The sequence below is a fragment of the Equus przewalskii genome, chromosome 1, assembly GCF_037783145.1.
Source record: "Equus przewalskii isolate Varuska chromosome 1, EquPr2, whole genome shotgun sequence".
Classification (NCBI taxonomy): Eukaryota; Metazoa; Chordata; class Mammalia; order Perissodactyla; family Equidae; genus Equus; species Equus przewalskii.
Genome location: NC_091831.1, coordinates 51,588,307 through 51,610,460, shown reverse-complemented (window position 1 = coordinate 51,610,460; position 22,154 = coordinate 51,588,307). Strand labels below are relative to the sequence as shown.

At 38.4% G+C, this 22,154-nt stretch overlaps 2 long non-coding RNA genes across 2 annotated transcripts; both read left to right on the top strand.

The window, feature by feature from the left end:
- Positions 1 to 2,761: 2,761 nt before the first annotated feature.
- LOC139074148 (uncharacterized) lies at positions 2,762 to 4,954 on the top strand. Its single transcript, XR_011523663.1, has 2 exons — positions 2,762 to 3,985; positions 4,563 to 4,954. It is a non-coding gene; the product is annotated as an uncharacterized lncRNA (long non-coding RNA).
- Positions 4,955 to 7,840: 2,886 nt separating this feature from the next.
- On the top strand, positions 7,841 to 16,487 carry LOC139074151 (uncharacterized). Its single transcript, XR_011523666.1, has 4 exons — positions 7,841 to 8,039; positions 8,307 to 8,361; positions 9,598 to 9,691; positions 16,351 to 16,487. It is a non-coding gene; the product is annotated as an uncharacterized lncRNA (long non-coding RNA).
- Positions 16,488 to 22,154: the final 5,667 nt, after the last annotated feature.

The following is a 22,154-nucleotide window of genomic DNA, read 5'->3' as shown; positions in this document are numbered from 1 at the left end:
ACTGAAGGAGAGAAAGAGTGATAAGATCTTGTAAATATATAATTATGCTGTGTCATAAACACATTTCAAGATAGCAAAAAAGATTGTTTTGTTGCAAATGGATACTTTTTTGAGTGTGGTATCAAGTTATTTTTTATGGGGGCTGGCCCCGTGGCCGAGTGGTTAAGTTCGCGCGCTCCGCTGCAGGCGGCCCAGTGTTTCGTTAGTTCGAATCCTGGGCGCGGACATGGCACTGCTCATCAGACCACGCTGAGGCAGCGTCCCACATGCCACAACTAGAAGAACCCACAACGAAGAATACACAACTATGTACCGGGGAGCTTTGGGGAGAAAAAGGAAAAAATAAAATCTTTAAAAAAAAAAAAAAAAAAAGTTATTTTTTATGTTTGTTTACTCAAAAGAAAATTTTTGTTTTTGTTTTTGCGAATAGATACATTTTTGTTGAATTTAGCCATCTTAATAAACATATATTTTAACTTAATTGGTTGTAGCTATTTTAACTTTGTATTGAAGATGAGAAAAGGTATTAAGAAGAGTTAGTCATCTACGTACCTCAAGTATTAAAACATGTTTTATATATATAAAACTACAGATACATACATACATATACATATATGTACATTTAAGTCTTCAATCCATATATTTTCAGTTAGTTGTAAAGGATTCCTTTAAAATGTGCTGCCAGTGCTTGCAGAGTGAAAGTCCAGGCCCCTTCCACAGCTCACAGGAAGCGTCACAGCCGCCTCCGACCTGCCACACCCTTCACGGCCCTTCACTCTCGTGGCTCTCATGTTTTGGACATTGCCTCAACAATCTGTGTGGTTTCTGCTTGCTCATCATTTTCTTATGCTATCCTCTCTTTGCCTAGAATATTCCTTCCTCCCTCTCTTCTTCATACAATGTCCCCTCGACCCACAGTCAGCAAATTTTATTCATTCTTCAGAATGGTAGCACCTCTAAATGGGCCCACACTTTGTGCCCTCCTCAGCCTCTCCACCTAGGTAGAGTTATATGCCTTCCTTTGTGCCTCATAGATCCCTCTATTTATAGCCTAAGCCTTTGTTCATATTTTTGTCTTCCTCTGTGTATTAGTTTTGTGCATTTGTCCCCTGTATAACAAATTACCATAAACTTATGAACTTAAAACGACACCATTCCTCATCTCATGTTTCTTTAGCTCGGAAGTCTGGATGAGCTCCAATGGATTCTCTGCTTAGGATCCCACAAGGCTGAAATCAAGGTGTCCGCCATGCTGGTCTCTAATCTGGAGGCTCTGGTAAAAATCCGCTTCCAGGCCTATTCAGGTTGTGGGCAGAATTCAGTTCCTCAAGCTGTGTTTTGGCCAGGGGTCACTCTCAGCTCCTAGAGGCTGCTCTCCAGTCCTTGCACATGGCTCCCTCAGTCTTCAGGAGACAGCAACAGCTCATTAAATCTGGCACATCGAATTTTCCATGTGGAGGATTTGAATCTGGCTGACTTTTCCGTCCACTACCAACTGGAGAAAACTGCTTTTCAGGGCTCGTGTGATTAGATATAGCCCAGCAAGATAGTTTTCCTTTTGATTAATTCAAGGTCCACTGATTAGTAACCTTAACTACATCTGGAAAAATCCCTTTTACATATAACATACCCATGGGCATAACATCATATCATAGGGCAGGAAGCCTTGGGGTACTGTTTTAGAATTCCGCCTACCACAAGTTAGACAAATTGTTCAAGAGCAGGAGTAGGGAGCATGTCTTATTTGACCTTTTAACCCTGTCAGGATGTAATGATAATGAGGACTGATTATTGGTTATTTATTATGTGTAAGTTGTTGTGCTAAGTACATGAATTAACTCATTTAATCCTTACATAGCCCTCCTACTAACCCCACTAAACTGTAGAAGACCTGCCCTGGGTCACACTGCATGTAGTTAAGAGTATGAATTCTGGAATTAGACCTGGATGAAATTCTAGCTCTGCCATGACCTAGTTGTGTGATTTGGACTGATTGTTTTTCTAAACCTCATCTAAGTTTTTGGGGTGTTTTTTTTTTTAATCTTTAAGATAAAAATAGTACTTACCTCATAGGATAGTTGTGATTATTAAATAAGATGACACATGTAACAAGTAGCCCAGAGCCTGGCATGTAAGTTCTTACATTGTTTCTCTAGTGTGGCATATAGTATGTAAGAAATGTAGAAAGAGAAGGAGAAGATATAGCTGAGATATATATATATATATGATGTGTAGATATACAGACATACATACATGTATCTTAAAAGAACTTATAACCACTGCCCTGTTTTCATTTTTTGCTTGATGTAAACATTTTAGACTTATCAGTGAATTTGATACCTAAAAATGTGTCCAAATACTTATTGTCCATATATTAGAATCCTATATTAAACACTTTTGGGGTTTATAAAATTAGAAGAATACTTATTCTTGAGAAGTTCACATTCTGGTTGGTGGGATCACCCATATTGGAGAATGCTGAGATGAATTACTGCTTCAACTTGTCTCCCGTATACCTAAGTATATCTGTATAGAGACATTTAAAACAATCCCTACCTATCATCAGTGAACTTAAGAAATTAGTTGAAAGATAAAATAACACATGAAACAACAGTGGGCAGTAAACAAGTGTAGTCAGTGTAACACAATTAAGCATCTAACTTTAAGTGCTATGACAGAGCAGTGAGGAGTGTGAGAACTTTTACAAAGCAATTTTTCAACAAGTGCAAAAGGCCTTGTATCTTTGTACTACTAAAATAATGATCTAAACAGTGCAAAATTATATACTATGAATATCTTGGATTGACGTCAGAAGGAGTCATAATAGGAAGATTTTTCAAATCCAGAAGAATTAAGTAAAATAGAAGTCAGCTTATCCAGTAGTTTCCTGGATGAGTTTAATTTTACAGCATCCAAATCTAAGAGAGGTTAGTAGTCATGGAAGTTGTGGAAAGGAATGGATTGGATAGGGCAGTGAGCCTATTGTTGAGGTAAGAATCAACAAAACATGTTGTAAAATGAACAGGTGACGTGACTGAAGTAAACATGGGCAATAGGAGAAAGGTAGGATATGCTGGACCACGTGCAGGACCTTGAATGCCAGTTCAAGAAAATAAGATGAGTTAAACTAAGAAGGAGTAGTTGGCATCAGGACTAGAGTTGGCAGAGTTAATGGGAAGAGCACTCACCTTATGAGTTGAGGGAATTGGATTCTAGTCCTTGGTTTACCATTAACTAGCCATGTTGCCTTGGACAAGCTATTTATTCATCTGTTCAACTTGCTTTTCCATAAACCCACTGGAATGGCTGTTGGTGTTTGTCACAAGGTAATCCAGAGAGCCCTAGGCTTCTGAGTTACTGCCTTTAGAGGTGGCAACCAGTGAGAGTGATGCCAAGTGAGTGAGCCTCTGGTTCTCCTAATTCATTTAGAGCAGCTCCAGATTGATCTGTTCTATGTTTTCACCCCTTATATTCTCACCCTTATATATACTACCCATAAGGTAGTAGTATAACAATCATCATTTTACAGATGAGCAGTTTGAGGCACAGACCATTAAGTAACTTGCCCAAGGTCTCATGGTGAGTGAGACAGGATTTGAACCTAATCGGTCATGATCTGAAGTAAGTGCCCAAGCTCTTCATTGTACTGATAGTCTCTAATAAAAAGACTCACTGAGAGTAAGTTTTGCCACACTAGCCTCCAAACTTGTTTTCCCAAGTGATGTGGTCACTTGCTATATCCCTTTGTAATAAGGCCCCAAGTGAAATCCATTTCATTCACAATTATATCCACCTAAACTATTCTGGGCATGATGTCTGGCCCTGGGAGGCGTTTGGGAGGGGAGCTTTGAGTATATGTCAACCTGACTTTACTTCCAGGCTGTGGAAAGCATTGTAATAGAAATATGAAGGAGAAGAAAAGATAAATTCCATCTGAACACATCTGGGAGAACTGGAAGAAGTGCTATTTGAGCCAGGACTTGAAGTATGAGTTGCTTTTCATTAATTACATTTCTTTGGGTAGAAATCAAAAAAAGCTAACATAAGTCAAAAAAAAAAAAAGGGGGGGGGTATTTATTGAAAGGCTATGGGAATCACCCAAGGAGTGAAGGAAGACTAGGAAAGGTTGGACAGGACAAGTCTAGGTCTTCAGCAACACAAAGACTGAAAGAATAACGTCTTGTTCCTCTCCTGGCTTGTTAGTATAGTCTTTTAGAGTAGTGACTACATCAACATATTAAAACGATTTAATACCGGGGTTACGAATTGAATCACAGAACTTAAGATCTAGGATTGTGGTTCTAAATCAGGAGTGATTTGTGTCCACCGTGGAACATTTGACAATGTCTGGAGACATTTTTGATTGCCATTACTGGGGTTTTTGGGTGCTGCTCGAATCTGGTGGGAAAAGACTAGGGATGCCGCTAAATATAAAGTCAGAACTGGGCTATAAAGATATGGGAAAGAGCATTCTGAGCAGAGGAAACAGAATGAACAATGGGGCCGGAGCATTATGGTGGTTTAAAGTATGTTCACAAATTCTTTGACATTTCTCTTCAAAGGTGGAGCCTAATTCCCCTCCCCTTGAATATGGACTTAGTGATTCTCTCCTAATGAATAGAATATGGTGGAAGTGATGCTGTATGACTCGTGAGGCTAGGTCATAAAAAGGATAGCTTATCCCTAAGCACTCTCTCGGATCACTCAGTTTGAGGGAAGCCAGCAACTACACTCAAACAGTCCTGGAAGAGGCACATGTGGAGAGGAGCTGAGACCACCCACCAGCCAGCACCAGCTTTTGAGGGAGCCACTTCGGAAGCAGTCCTCAAGCCCAGGCATGACTGCGACGTGCTGAGAAATTCCAAGCCAGAACCACCCAGCCAAGCGCCTCCTAAATTCTTGACCTATAGAAACGGATAATAAGATAATAAATGTTTATTGTTTTAACCAGTAAGTTTTGGGGTAATTTGTTTCCATAGCAATAGATAACTTTAAAAAGCATGAAAATATAGGAGATGCCAAGGGCTTGAAGTGGTTTAATTGCCTGTGGTTGGGGATTAGTGAGAAATGAGGTTGACTAGGCAGGCAGAGTCAGATCACGGAAGGCCTTGAATGTCAAGCTAGAGTGTTTACCTTTTATTTGGTAGCTGACGAATCTGCCACATGGGCTCAGTATGTCCAGGTCACATCTGACTTATTCTCTGTTAGAGTAGTAAGGGCAGAAGTAGCTATAATTAGTATTGGGGAACATGCTCATTGTTCAATTGTCTCTAGAAGAAGGAAGAAAAGTAACCAGTACCTATTAAGTTCGTGGAGGGCGGGGGCCATTATTTCAGCCATGCTTTGTCAGTATAAAGGTGCTGACAGGATCAAGCCTCCCCTGGCTTCATACAAATTTTTTAAGAAGAGAAAAATCTTCTCACTTGTATTCAGGTCACCAATGTGACACCATTGACTTGATTTTTCCTACTGCCAGCCTTTTTGCAAGGAGAGGGTGTCACATTAAATTGCTTCCACCTGTGACATCTTAGCGTGACTGAGTTTATCAAATCCTCTTTTCAGTAGGCAAGAGGAAAGGAGAGGCCTGAGGGTTGTGAGGAGTGACACAGAGGGGCGAACAGATTGAAGGGAGGAGGCATTCAGGGGCCCAGGGCAAACCTCATTTACATGCATCCTCACCAAGGGCTTTAAATGGAGTCCAGGATTCCTGCTCCCCAATGTGGGAAATTTAACTGTACATTTTTTTTGGCTTGTTTTTTTTTTTTGTAATTTGTGATACCAAAAGTGTTTTTTAAATAGTCAATTATGAGAGCAAAGCTTCCATCATCCCCGAATCAGTCACTCAAGATTTCTCTGGAAAATTAGAATAATGTGCCCAGTACACTTCAACCCCTTTGCTATATTATGCAGCCAGGCATCCCAAGTCATTAAATTCCACAAAAATTTGGAGATATGGTTCCACTTTAGATTGATTTCAACCTAAATCAATTACTAAAATAAAATGCTTAGAGTGGAGAACCCAGAAAGTGTTGGACTAAATGTAGTGTAAGCCTTATCAACACCAGTGAAAATAATCTGTTGTTTAACTTTCTGCCATGAACTTCCTGGGAAGCAGTCAATAACTTGTACTATTAATATAATGTTTGGGGGGGAAAAACATATTCAGTGAACACTTTGCTAGTCCCCATCATATGTAGGATTCTGCTAGCTGCCTGGGCATTTGAAGATGAGGATGAAGGCAAGTCTCTGTCCTCATGGAGATTATAGATTAGTTTGATTGATTCATGGGATTTAGTTCCAGTGTCAGAAAAAAAACAAATATTTTTCTGATCAGTAACCAGCATTAAAATGACAATAGTACAATGCTGTGCTTTTGTTTTGTTTTAGCAGCAAAACCCATTTCCAAACAAAATCTTATGTACACCTTTTAATACATACAACAGATCAAAGTGGACCTACTCTGGAGTGGGAAGGGAGTGAAGACTTCTTGGTCTCCCTATCCTTTTTCCTTCCGCATCCCACTCGCTAGCAGTGCCAGAAGGTTCTCAGAACAGTTTGACAACCGCTGGTCTACTGCATTGCTTGAATCTTAGTGAAGTCCTGCTAGACTTCAGTTTAGAAGCTGATGAGCTTTAGACTAACTCCTCGTTTTCCTTCTTCCTTTGGCCTCTTAGAACTTTACATTTTGCCTGCTCAGTACGGGATTACTCGCTAAACAAAATTAAGCAATGCTCGGTCCAATAAAACACACGCATATACACTGGAAAGAGACCAGATTTTTCAATAAGAAAAAAAAACTGTATTAATTCCAGCTCATATATAAGATTTATATTTTATGAGTTGGGATTGTATTGCTTTTGAATTATATGGAGTGGAGGGAAGAGGGCACCAAAATCTTCAGTGCTAGAGTCTCCCAAAGGCTTAATTTCCCAATAGTTAGCCCTCAACTGATACCTGGGACCGTGAATCTGGGAGAGAATGTATCTCCTTAAATCCCACATCTTCTCTCACGGGGCTGAGAGCCACATTCTCTATTATGCCAGTACCCATTCAGGTTAAGAAACAGAAGAATGCAAAGATGTTCACCGTGTTCTATCTTCTCCCTCGGTTGCAAAGTCTCCATATTGGTGCCCTTCAAACCAAGAGAAGATTCCCTCATCAACCCTGTTTCTAGTAAATTGCTCATTTAAACTCATCCTTCCTTATCAAAACTTTGTATAAATATTTGGAGGGGAACTTTTTTCGGAACTTCACAATATCTGGATGCATTAAGTAGAAACTTTAGCTGAAGTATAGAATATTTCCCTAACGTAAAACAAAACAAGCACAAAATAAATGCTTCTATGCTAAGAATAGGTGAGAGTGAGATCCCCTAGGCAAGGGAGTCCGGCATGGAGTAGAGAAAAGCAAAGGTGTGATGGCCCAGCTCCCACCCATGGTCGGTCACATCTTACAGTCTCCCTCCATTGCAGTGCTGACAGCACACACCCTGGGTTCGAGTCCCAGGGGTGCTGCCCTTATAGACTGGCCTTAGGCCAGTCCTCCTAATTCTGCTAAGCCCCAGATCCTGTAAAATGGTAATAATAAGACCTTCTTCAGAGAGTCATTGCAAGGATTCATGAGGAACTGTATATAAAGCTCTGTGTAAAATTCCAAGAAAACAGTGTCCAATAAATGTTAGCTACTAAGGCTGTTATCATCATCCCAATCCCTGAAGTTGTTCTAAGTGCAAGAGGCATCTATTGTGCTCCTGCATTATTTAGGAAACCACCCAACTTAGGCTGGCTGTAAGGTGAGAAGCCATGGTCACATGTAACTGTACCACCAATTCTGATGTTAGGTTAACCTGGACTCTTCCGAAGGGAACCAGACCAAGAGCTCTTCCTTTGATGTCTCACCACAATTTGAAGGTGAGGCAATGTCTTTGCCAGAAGCATTTTTTGAATCGGAGCTGGAGGAACTGATGCAATCAAATGCTCGTTAGCTTAGGACTCAGTGCTTAAGTGCCTGTCAACTTGGAGAGGCTGCCAATCAAAAATGTAAGTTTTTATTTTTACTGTGGGGGTCTTATTTATGATAAATTATAGAAGCAAAGAGGGGCAAGTTAAATTATCATAAGATGAAGGAAGAGTCATCTGAAGTTGGCACTGAAATCAGAAATGTGGGTGGCAAATTAATTAGAACAGGGAGGCAAAAGCAAAGGGAAAGATTTTAGCAAGATTTCTGGGGACAGGGGGATGGTGGTGGCACCGGGGACCCCGGCCTGACCATTGATCACTTAGTGGCTTACCTGTAAAATTTGACAGACATTTGACCAGTGAATGGAAGATTTCTACTGAGCTGCAGACAAAAGAATATCTGGTAAAGGCTGTACTTTAATTCTCGCTTCAGTAATTAACAAGGCCTGTTTGTTTTCTTTACTCCTCTCGGGTTTGAGATCATTGTTTAAATAATTATAAAATATAAATAGAATATTAGCATCTTGGGTGCATTTGGTTGTTGAGAAATCTTTCTCTAGAGAAAATATAACTTCACAATTACTGTTCTTATTTTAAGTTCCCTAGACTAGAAAAGAACCTCTAAGGAAATCTCCTTCAACCTTCTTCCAGAGGCAGGAGCCGCTTCCCCAACCCATAATATCCATGAATACCCAGCCTCTATTTGACATAATTTTTATCTGGCTGTTTTGTTTTTTTTAAGGCTGTTTGTTTTGAGAACATTCAGTCTGATTTCTTGTAAGTTCCAGTTCTAAGAAAGATCTTCTTACACATTGAGACGGCTCATCTTTTCTGAAACTTGCAACTTTTTCCATTGCCTGCCCTTTGTGATTCTGAATGGTGATGACTTTCTGGTTCTCTCCTCACCTTTGTCGAACTAAAGGTAATTTTTTTTCCAAGTAATAATAGCAAATTTCATAATCTCCAGAAATGGATACTTCCAGCCACCTCCAAATTCCTCTTCCCATGGCGTATCTGGTACTTCATTAGAACAGTTATGCAGAATTTAAAATACAGTGTGGCATTTCTCTGGAAGAATATAATCTTCATGAGGGAAAAGATATGTGTTTTCTTCTTGTATTCTTAGCACCGAATACAGTACCCAACACATAATGATGGCCTTAGGAGCATACTTCAGAGGCATTGAATGAACGTTCTGTAGAGCTGTCATTATTATTTTCCATTCAGCGTTTACCAGTAACTTTATTTTAAAAATGTCTGCTCTTTAGACAGTCACTTCATTGTTCATTAGTACGTGACTTTGGTAAGTATTTCTCCTGTGAAGAGAAATATTATAACAAACTGTTATGGCATTCAACACTGGTATTTCAGTTACTCAACTAATCCACCCACTGATAGAGTGAACTTTGAATTAAATGCTTTGAAGAATAAAGTCAAGTAAATCTTGATAAAAATCAAAGGCTAAGGAAATCTTGTTTGACAGAAGGCATGAACAAAAATGCTAAAATGAATACTGTTTGGGGAGAAACACTCATTCTACGGCAGACTAAATGAAGAGTAATAGTTCAAGAGTATAAAAATGCCTGTGTGATCAAAAGGCAGGAAAAGCTTCTTTTTACTGTGTCTTTTAATATTCCAGGACTCATAATATCCTGCCTACACGAGCACCTGTCTTTGTGGTAACTCAAAGTATTTGAACACCTTATCGCATCCAACCTCAAATTTCCTGTGAGGTAGGTAAGCGCTGAGAGCTCTTGGTACTGTTTTCGAGATGAGGCAAGTGAATTAGAGAGGCTGTTCACGCACTCCAAATTTCACAGAAGCCTGAGGAGGAAGTGAGAGAAGAGCGGGCAGTTCTCTCCCAGTGGTAGAAATCAGCGTCAGGGCTTGAAAGGACATTGTTGATACCCTGGTCCGACGTGGGTTTTCCTGTAAAAACTTATTTGTGGTGACTTGATTCAGTTCACCAACCATACGAATTTTATGTAATTTTTCAGTCATAGAAGTAATTCAGGACATGGTAATACTTACATATATATATAATACATGGTATAGAACAGTATTAAATTTAAAAAGCAAACAAAAGATACGTATTACTCCCTCCTCTCACATCCCAATGCCACTTCCAAAGATTCCTATTATCCCAAGGTAGCCACTGTTAACAGTTTTTAATGCGTATTTCCAAAAATTTTCTAAGCATTTAAAAGTGTGTGCATGTATACATATACACACACATACACGTGCAGTTATGTGTTCCACTTCATATTCAATAGCTACACTTGGAAGTCTAATAGTCATTCCAAACATAACATGACTTTCCACTATTCTGTCCCAATCCTAATCTTCTCAGGTTTCTTCATCTGGTGGGTGCCAACACCGTCATTCCAGTTGCTCGGCTCAAAAATCTTGAAATCATCTTTGGCCTCTCTCCTTCCTCTGCACTTTATGTCCAATTCATCAGCAAATCTTGTTGGATATATGTTCAAAATATATCCAGAATCAACTACCTCTCACCATCTCTGATGCTTCCACCCTAATCCAAGCCAGCATCATCTCTTGCCTGCAGTATTACAGTAGTCTTCCAACTGGTCTCCCTCAGTCTAATTAGCTTCCTCAGTAGAGCAGATAGAAGTATCCTGTGAAAACACAAGTCAGACTGTATCTCCTCCATACTCAAAGATCATCCAAATGCTCCCCATTTAATTCAGACTAAAAGCCAAAGTTCTTACAATGACCCACAAGACTACATGATCTGCTGACCCCTCACCTCTTTGACTTTATCTCACACTATTCTTGAGACCGCATCACTCACTTGGCTTCAGATAGACTGAACTTTTTGCTGTCTTGAATGTGCCAGGCATGTTCCTGCCTCAGGGCCTTTGCACTTACTGTTTCCTCTGCCTGGAATGTTTCTTGCCTCACTTATCCTCACTTCCTTCTAGTCTTAATTTAAACATAACTTTCTCAAGGAATCCTTCCCTAGACACCCTACTTAAAATTGCAACTCCATCCCCAAACTCATACTTTCTACACCCTTCCCTGATTTAATTTCCTCCTTAGAAATCATTTTTACTTATTTGTCTTAGTTATATATTTCTCTGAGGTAGTTTCCAAAGGTGACTACATTAGCTTCCATCTCGTATGTTCTTTTCTATTGTGACATTGCCACTCCCCCATCAAGAAATAGAGTCTGTTTACCCTCCACTTGAATCTAGGCTTCTGCCTTCCATGTTTGGAATGTTTCCTCTTGTAAGCCAACAGCCATGTAAGAAAACCAACTACCCTGGGGCCGACCTGGTGGTGCAGTGGTTAAGTGTGCACGTTCTGCTTTGGTGGCCCAGCCCGGGGTTTGCTGATTCAGATCCCAGGTGCAGACATGGCACCGCTTGTCAAGCCATGCTGTGGTAGGCGTCCCACATATAAAAACAAAAAAAGTAGAGGAAGATGGGCATGGATGTGAGCTCAGGGCCAGTCTTCCTCAGCAAAAAGAGGAGGATTGGCAGCAGATGTTAGCTCAGGGCTAATCTTCCTCAAAAAAAACCAACTACCCTGAGACCACCAAGCTCTAAGGAAGCTCAAGCCAGAAAAATTGGAGAGAGGCCACATGTGGATAAGTACCAAGGCTCCAGACATGTGAGTAAAGCCTTCTTGAACTTTCTAGCCCATCATAGCCATCAGCCGAGTAAAGTCAAGTGAATGAGCCAGCTGACAGTATATGGAACAGAACTCTTAAGCCAGGCCCTGAATTCCTGACTCATAGAATTGTGAGGAAATAAAAAGTTGTTGTTTGAAGACACTACGTTTAAGGTAGTATATTAAACAGCAATAGATACATGAAACATTCCATCCTAGAATGTAAGCTCCATGAGGACAAGGATTGGGGTTGTTTTTGTTGACTGCTATGTCCCAGTGCCTACAGTAGTGCTTGGAACAAGGTAAACGTCTGCTGAGTGAATGGATAAATAAATGAGAGAGAGAGAGAACATAATAACGAGAACATTGCTGGTGGCTCCATGTTTCTTTCTAATGCTGTGAAAGAATGGGACATGGATCCTAACTATGGCAGCGAGAATAGAAATCAGTGGCTGTGGTACTGCCTGCAGGGCCAACTCCCCAGGCTGGCCAGGGCTCAGAGGATGCTTGGCACTGCATCTCAGAAAAACCAGTTTCACAGACACTGTCTTCAAACTTTTATTTGAAATATTAAATCAATCTTTTAGTAAACCAAATAATCTTTTTTTTTTCTTTTCTTTTGCTGAGGGAGATTCGCCCTGAGCTAACATCTGTGCCCATCCTCCTCTATGTTGTATGTGGGTCACCACCACAGCATGGCTGCCAACGAGTGGTGTAGGTCCACACCCAGGAACCAAACCCAGGCCACCAAGGTGAAGTGTGCCAAACTTAACCACTAGGCCATGGGGCTGGCTCCCCAAATAATCTTTTAAGATGAAGTTTGTCTTTCTAAATATCAAAGTAACACAGACACATAATAAAATTTCTAAACAGCACAGAAGTTGTATGATGAAAAGCAAGTCTCATCTTCATCCCTCTGTTAACAGTTCCTTTGGCAGTAGTCTAGAGAATGTCTAGGCACAAATAGGCCCTTAAGATTCATCCTATTCTGTTCCTCACTTTTTTCACTCTAAATAGTGCGTTAGAGTTCCCTAAATGTACCTAAAACAACATTTAGCCTCCATTTACTGAATACTTACTATAGCCACCATACAATAGCCCATTTGATCCTCACCTCAGCCCAGTGAGGTAGATATCGTCATTATTCCCATTTTATAGATGAGGAAATTGAGGCTTGAATAAGTGACATGACTTGTCCCCAGTTAAACACTTCGGGAATGATAGAGTCAGACTCTGACTCCAGAGCTACGCTTAACTCTGCTGCCTCTGTCGCAGAGATCCCGCTCATTGTCTGTAAGTGCTGCATGGTTGCGTTGCAGCACAGTAACCAGGCTAGCAATTCTGAAACTATTTTCTGCGCATTTTAGGCTTGAGCAAATGAGTGAACACATTGAGGGTAATGGGAGCCAGGTTTCTCACTGTTGGGGGAGGGAGTTACAAGCATGGAAACAGGAAGAGTAGAACATACCCTGCCGTGTTGGATTGGAATTGGAAGTGTCACCGTGAACTCCTTTTATTACGTATATATCTATACCCTGTCTCCATCCAGGAGAAGGCCTGGATATAATGACATACCACTAGCAATGAGAGTACCTAGTGCCCAGATCTTGGTTCTCGATGCTATTCCCCACTGAAAGGAACCACAGCGCCTTGTAGAAATGACTGATTCTATTGCTGCGATAGGGGCAGCGCAAGATGAGTCTGGAACATCTTGTTGCATCAGAAAGTAAGGCTCCCGATAGCCAAAGCTGGGACCATTTGAGGGAAAGAATAAAGTCATATAGGATTATAACAAAAAGTAGAAAATAACTATTCATGAATCCATGCTGATATAAATAAATGATTGAATAAATAACTGAGAAGAGAATTCCAATGTCTTTATATATATGTTATACATACAATATATATACATATATAATTTATGTCGACACTCCTCTCAAGGAGGTGGAGTATAACTCCCTGCTCCTTAAGCTGGGGCTACACATAGTGACTTCCTTCCAAAGAGTCCAGTATGCAAAGGGGGGACAGAAGAGTAACTTCAGAGTGGTGAGACCTGACAAACACTACCTCAGCCGAGTGAGCTCCTTCGGTTGGCCCCTGTGTTCCTTTGACATACAAACCTCAATCATTGTGTTTTTGTTTAAGCACTTCCTTACTTTCTGGTACTACAAAATTCTCCAGACATATCTGTGTATTTCTTACCCTAATCCTAGAATCAGCCATTTCTCCAAAGAGCCCTGGGTCCTTTTAACGAAGATCTCGTAGCTCATCGTGCTCATTGTTACTGAGGCATCCTTGCTTCTAGCTCTGAAAATATATGAGAAATAATATATGCGAAAATATATGTGTATATGCTAATATTTATATGTATCCACATCTGTAAATATTTCTGTCGGTAATCATGTATTTATATTAAGCTAAACGTGAGTTTAACTCCAACTCTAAACCATTACCACATAGATCAGTCTAGTTTCCTCCCCTTGACTATCTGTACCCTCTAACTCAGATAGGAACTGCCTCCCATCTTCCACCACCCAACTACTTAATTTTTCAGTTCCAGTGTACATGTATAGTAGTGGCCAGTCTTTTTCATTGTCGTCATTTTAATGGATAGTTAGTAGTATCTCATGGAGGTTTTAATTTCCATTTCCATCTAGTGGTTAAAGATGTTGAACATCCTTTCATGCGCTTACTTGCCATCAGTATATCTTCTTTGGTGATGTATCTGTTCAAATCTTTTGCTTCTTTAAAAAATTGGATTGTTTGTTTTCTTCTTGTGTTTTGAAAGTTCTTTACATATTTTGGATACAAGAGCTTTACCAAATGTACGATTTTCAAGTATTTTCTCCCAGTCTGTGGGCTGTCCATTCTCTGTACAGTGATTTCAATGTTGTAAGTCATTTTTGGACTCGGACACTCTCTATTTTTTCCATTGATCTATTTTTCTGTCTTTATATCAAAACCACATTGTCTTGATTACTTCAGTTTTATAATAAGTCTTGAAATCAGGTTGTCAATCCTACAACTTAATTCTTTTTCAAAGTTGTTTTAGCTATTTGAGATCCTTTGCATTTCCATATGAATTTTAAAATCAGCTTGTCAATTTCTACAAAAGTTGTCGATAACTAAAAAATTCATGCTGGCATTTTGATTGGGATTAAATTTAATCTATAGATTAATTTGGGGCCTCAAAAATGAGTTTAGAAGCTTTATCCTTTATTATCTTTTTAATAGCTGCAGACTCTATAGTGGAGTCTCCTCTCATTCTTGATATTGATAATTTGTTTCTTCTCTTATTTTTTCCTCATCAATCTGGCTAGAAATTTATTAAATTTATTGATCTCAAAAAAATTAGTTTTTATTTTATTGATTTTATTTATTGCTTCTTTGTTTTCAAAATCAGTGATTTCCACTTACTTCTATATTATTTTTATTTTCTAGTTTTTTAAGGTGAAAACTGAGGTCACTAATTTGAGACTGCTCTTCTATTCTACTATGGGCATTTAGTGCACAAATTCCTCTCTAAGTACAGCTTTAGCAGCATCCTACAAATTTTCACATGTTGTGTTTTCATTCATTCAGTTCAAAATACTTTTAAACTTCCTTTTTGATTTCTTCTTTGATCATGGTTATTTAGAAGAGTGTTATTTAATTTCTAAACATTTGCAGATTTTCTACAGATCTTTCTGGTGTTGATTTCTAATTTAATACCACTGTTTCAGAGAACATACTCTGTATAGCTTGAATTCCGTATTGAGATTTGTTTTATGGCCCAGAATGTGGTCTCTCTTGATAAGTGTTTCATGTATGCGCACTTGGAAAGAATGTCCACTCTGCTCTTATTGGGTAGAGTATTCTATAAATGTCAGTGGAGTCCAGTTGGTTGATTGTGTTGTTCAAGTCTTCCGTATACCTGGTATTTACCTGTTTAGTCAATTATTGAGAGAGGGATGTTGAAATCTCTAATTGTGGATTTATTTATTTCTCCTTGCTGTTTTATCAGTTTTTGCTCAGGTATTTTGAAAATCTGCTATTAGGTTCATAAAAGTTTAGAATTTTCATGTCCTCCTGATGAAGTGATCTGTTTATCTTTCTGAAATGGCCTTCTGTCTCCCTGTCACTGTCTTTCCTCTGAAATCTAATTCATCTGATATTAACATAGCCACTGCAGCTTTCCTTTCATTAGTGTTAGCAGGGTACATCTCTTTTCAGTCTTTTACAGCCTTTTACATTTAACCCCATTTTTTTCTTTATTTGTAAAGCAAGTTTCTCATAGGCATTATATGGTTAAGATCTTGCTTTTTAATCAAATCTGACAATCTCTGCTTTTTATTTGGGCTGTTTATTTAGATCATTTATGTTTAATGTGATTATTGTTGTGATAAATTTTAAACGTATAATCTTGCTATTTGTTTTCTATTTGCTTCATCAGTTCATTGTTCCCCTCTTCCTTTTTTTTTTTTTGCCTTCTTTTAGAATAACTGAATATTATTATTATTATTTTATCAACTTTGTTGGCTTATTAGCTATAACTTCTGTTGTTTTAGTGGTTCTTTTAGAGCGTATAATAAAGGTCATCTTATTAGATAAGCAATGAGATTTCTCTGCTATATCGCTGCCTGCCTCTTAAAACTTTTACAGAAATAACATGTTTCAATCTCTGCTATGTGCCAAGCACTGGTCAGCGTGTTAAAGATATTATTAGTTCATGTAATACAACAAGACTGTGAGGTAAGGACTATTGCTCCCGCTTACACAGGTGAAAACAGACCGAAGAAGTTCAGTGGCACTTCCTCAAGGTTGCGCAGCTGGTGAATTGCTGAGCCCGGCTTGAATCACTCTTCCCTTAACCCTGCATCTCTGGGTCTCAGTAAACTCACAGCCGTGGCCTCAAATCAACACTATATGTGGTAACTGCCTCCTTAAAAATTAAGCTTTGTGGGGGCTGGCCCCGTGGCCGAGTGGTTAAGTTCGCGCGCTCCACTGCAGGCGGCCCAGTGTTTCATCAGTTCGAATCCTGGGCGCGGACATGGCACTGCTCATCAGACCACGCTGAGGCAGCGTCCCACATGCCACAACTACAAGGACCCACAACGAAGAATATACAACTGTGTACTGGGGGGCTTTGGGGAGAAAAAATAAAATAAAATCTTTAAAAAAAAAATTAAGCTTTGTGTTATTGTTTTTATTTTTATTATTTTAACTCACAAGCCTGTTTGTGGTAGCTTAAGCATTAAGGATTTCCTTGCATTTTTAATTTTATGTGATTTGGAAAATTGCCATACCACATGGCTCCACGCATGGCTCTCTCAGTTCCTACAAAGTAATCCATCAAACAGAAACCACAGCATTTATTGTTTTAAATATTATTCTGCTGGATGTTATGTTGTTATTCCATCACTTCTGCAGTTCTTTACCAATTTAACCAGTCTGAGTTTTAAAATTCTTTCCAGAACTGATTACTAAAAAGTTATAATTTGTTTATAATTTTTTAAACGTGATGTTTTCCCATGTAATACGGATGTACATTTTCTTGTTGCTAAGAAGATATTATACCAAAAGAATAAGATTCGTTTGTTCAATGATTTCAGCTAATACGAGTGTATGTTTAGCAGGAAGGTGTACAACAATGGTTCTCTAAGTGTGGTCCACAGATCCCTGGCAGTGGTGGTAGTGGGAGGACCTCCAAGACCCTTTCAGCAAAATGAGAAAGCAAAACTATTTTCATAATAACACTAAAAAGATAATTTGCCTTCTTTACTATGTTGACATTTGCACTGATAGTAAAAAAGCAATACTGGATAAAACTGCTGACATCTTAGCAGACACACCAGGCTACACCAGTAGTCGTTATATTCTTAACTGCCGTGTAGAGGAAAAAGAGACAGTTTCATTTAATGTCCTTGACGGGTCAGTTAAAAATTATTAATTTTCTTAAATACTGACTCTTGATTACATGTGTTTTTAATATTCTGTCGATGAACTAGGAAGTGTGTATAAATCACTGCATACCAAAGTGGACGGCTGTCTCCAGGAAAAGCACTTGTGTGGTTGCTTGAGTTGTGAGCTTGACTAGCCTCTTATTTTCTTCTTTTAATGTAACATTTTTACTTAAAAGAACAACTGACAGACAAATTATGGCTATTTAGACTTGATTATTTGGCAGACATATTCTTTAAAATGAATGAAGTCAGCCTGTCATACAATTGACAGTATTTGTTGCCAATGCTAAAATTCAAGCTTTCAAGTGAAAATTAGAATTTTTGAAAACTTGTGTCTGTCATCATGAGTATGACAGCTTCCCAATACTTAAGAACTTTTCTGATGAGATTTGTAGTGATATTAGGAAATGTGATTTTTGTGTATTGTATGATGAAATGCCTCAACATTTGGAAAATCTGCATAACTCAGTCAACCAACATTTTCCAAATGTCCAATGCATGATGTTACAGAATCCTGCGTGGGCGAAAGTGCAGGATAAACCAATGGATAATTTTGTAACAGAGTACAAAATATTCATTGATACAATTTCCAATTCTAGATTGCAAATATCTCTTGTCAGGTTTTGGTGTATTATCAAAAAAGATTATCTACGACTATACGAAAAGGCTGCTAAAACTCTCCTCCCTTTCCCGAATATATATCTGTGTGAGGCCAATTTCCTTTTGTTTTTTTTTTTTTTGAGGCCAATTTTCTACAAACACTTCAGCCAAAATAACATATCATAACAGATTAAATGCAAAAACAGACATGAGAATTAGGCTGTTTCTTATCAAGGCAGATATTAAAGAGATTGGCAAAATGTAAAAAAATGCTGCTTTTCTCACTGATTTCTTTTTATTTTGGAAGATACTATTTTATTTTTAACAAAAATGTTCTTGATATTAACATATAATGGGTTTATCATTTTTAAATAAATTAAAAATTAAATATTTTAAATTTTCTCAGTTTTAATTTCTAACACGGTAAGTATTGCTAGCTCTAACGCACATATACAAGCACTCTTTGGGGTCCTCAATAATTTTGAAGGTTATGATGGGATTCTGAGACCTAAAAGTTTGAGAACTGTTGGTGTAGACCTTCCAGCTCACACTGATAATTGCCCCTTCCTCTGTCCTCGGGGTTTTATCATCCACCCAGGCCATGCTCCTTCCCCTCCTCCTCATCAGTGTCCTGGGGGACAGAAGAGTAGGGAGGTGGAGAGGCTGAGTGGATGCCTGACTCCAGCAGGCCTATCTTATTCTCCTTTTATAATTCAAGTGGGGCCAAAAGCATGTTGATGTCCCTCCAGTGCCTGATGCCATAATACATGATGTCAGTTACCAGATGAGCCCAACTTTCCACCTCGTGGAGGGAATAAGAGACCAAGAAGGAATGAAGCAGATATGCAAAGAGAAGTAGAGATGAGAGGCGGAAAGAAAATTAATTTCCCAGGGTTTCCCACTGATATCCAGTCCTCGGTTCCAGTTTATGCCCGAGTACAGGCTTGGGTTCTGTGAAAAAGCTCTGTATCATAGTAATAAATAATACCTTTTCCTTTAGCTAGTTTGAGTGGGCATCTCTTACCTCAAACTACATGAATCATTTATAGCTAATAAAGTAGGACACTTGTGATCCGTTATCAAACTTTGTGAAGTTTATGATGTGCTACACATTTTAGAGTATGATTAGGCTAGAAATACAAAGCCAAAGTTTCCTGGAAATGCAAAGATACTGTTTCTGTATTGAAGTTAGAAAGAAGAATTACCATAGGCTACACATAGATTAATTGCTGTCTTCAAAGAATTAGAACTCTATCAAACATTCTTACCACAAAATTATGCTGAACAAAATTTAATCTTTCTGTGGCTATTCAAAAGAATTTGGAATCTTTTAATGCTCCAGGGACATTACTATTTTATAAATTGCACAAGAAATTCTCATTATTTCAGCTTTCTGGTAGTTTGGATTCAGAAGAAATGGGAATTTACTGTAACACTTTGAATTATTAAGTTCTGGGGAGCTCAAAGTACTTCAAATATACATGAATTATATCACTTATCTTTCTCAACAGTAGATTGAAATTTACAAATGGAAACAGCAATGGGTGGATTCAGGATACAAAGTCATGTTTCTTGATGTTCTGATGAATAATCCTTCTATTTGGCTATGCTGAACTGATACCGGCTTCCTTTTCTACTTCAAAATATGATATTTCTTTTCAGCTAAAGATCAAATAGGACTAAGGCCAGCAGCAAAGAATTTGGGCTATAATTTTATTTTATTATTAAGTACATAGCAATTTGATTATAGGTTTCAGCTCATAAATTTTCAGATGAACCTGGGTCTTGCAGTTTATTTTCACAAAAGAGAAAAACTCAAACATAGTGGTAAAAACATCAAATGCATTTACATATATTCCTGGCTTTCATCCGAACTAAAAATATGCTTTAAAATGTACAGAAAAGAAATCAAATACTTAATTAAAAAAAGATTTTTCTCCAGTATTCAGCCTCAACCGCAGTTTACTATAGTTCAACTTTCTATTTATGGGTTATCTATGACCAAATATGATATACTTAAAATAAAATGACCGTCTTGTCCCTTCTGAACATCTTTCGCTCTTAAAATGTAATCAGTTTCTTTCTGCTACTAAAAAATTTAACGCTCTGTGAAGCCAAAGCTTACTTCTGTATCGCCTACTGTTTTGGAGTATCTGTACCTTTCCTCCCAACAGTGAGCATCGATAATCAAAGTGAATTGTAAGGAGAAATCTTCCATTTAGGAAACATCCATTTGTACTAAGACCAATCTAAAAGATTAATATGGAGCACGTGATACATTCAATAGGAAAATGGCATTTAAATATTAATACTAGATAAATATACCCTTGCTGCTATCTTGGATAATTTATAAGTCATACACTTCTAGAAAGAAGTAAATCACTTTTTTCTTTTATGCTGTTGCTCAGTAACATTATACAGTAACATGTGAAACAAGGCACCATTTTCCTACTCGGATCTGACAAGGGGAAGTGAAAAATTTGGGTCCAATTTCAACCTCATTTCCTTACAGCCTGGATTTGTGTCACATGCTTGATCCTAACTGGTGCTTTCCAAATTAAATGTATATTTCTCAAACCAATATCTTAAGTGGTAATGTTCCAACAGTCCAAATGTCGATTACCAAAACAAACATTTGTTTCTCTAGCAAGTGTTTTCACACAAAAGCATTTGATTCACGTACTGCAGCAAACAAACATTTGCTTTAGGCGGTTAAGGCGGCCAAAAGTTCTTGCAGAAAAATTTCACAGGCTGGCTGGCATCCCTCCCTGGAGCAGGGCTTGCTGAGGTCCGAGAACATTTGTGGAGCCAGTTACTGACCAAGAGAATCCTTTGCAAGACTTTGAGGCCCTGAAGAGGAGCAAACATTTGCAAAATGCATCTTTTGAGAAAATGTGCTTCTAATTATGATGTTTTTGTTAGAAAATGTCTTCATGTCTTCACAAAGCTTCATTTGCTAATATAAATCCAGCCTTTGATGTAATCACAAAACTGAATTCTTATGAAAGTTCACAAAGGCAGGCAGTTTTCACATAAAAACATTCATACAGTTCAGGAATCATTATTTATGCAACAGCCCATGAGAGTTCATTACACAAATAGTCCTATTACTACATTAAAGTCTATTTTCTCTCTGAACAAGATGTAGATTATGTGTGTAAATGTTTTTCTTAAGCATGTCTACTTCACTGTCAAGATGCAGCTTCCTCGTAAAAATCCTCTTGTTTTCTATATTATTTAAATGCTTTTGGAATGAATCAATATTTCTGAGGAAGTCATTTACTTAAATATATGTTCTTTAAAGCATGGGGAAATTGATTCTTAATTTCTGCTCCAAAGACAGTTTCCTAGCAACCGGGTCAAGATTGATTCTTTGGCTAGTTCTAAAATGAGAACAGTTACTAGGCCACTTGAAAGGAAACTAAGAGTTCTCATTAGATAAATGAATGAATGAACGAAAACACACACACACAAAGTGTCCCTTAGAGTGTATTCGATAGGACATATGACAATTTGGAACTCCAGCTAATCAACTAGCAAGAAGAGTTTGCTGACCATTTTCCATGGGTTTGATTCTATTTTGGCATTGATGGGATGGGGCAAGGATGATGCAGAGAGCAGGTAAGCAACCTCGATCATTAAAGTAACCATTGATTTAGCCTGTATTATGGGCCAGTGCATACAAGTGAAATAACTTCAAACAGATAGAAAAGGGTTGATTAAGGTCCAAATCAGGTCTGTCTGATGTTAAAACTCTGTAAACTATACTGTGTTTACATGGGAAGCCCAAGTATGTCTTGTCTTCAAGAAACTTTCAGACTCATTGTAAGAAAACACACCCAAAAGAATTACCTTTGTCACCTGAGAGAGTAAATGTTTAAGTGTTAATGATATTAAAGTAACAAAAGCTTGCATTTATTGAGCACTTACGTGGTGGCAGGGGCTGTACTATGGACCTGACTTCATGAAGGATTTGGAGCTTGGGCTTGGCCTTGAAACAAGTGGGGAGAGGTGGAAGCAA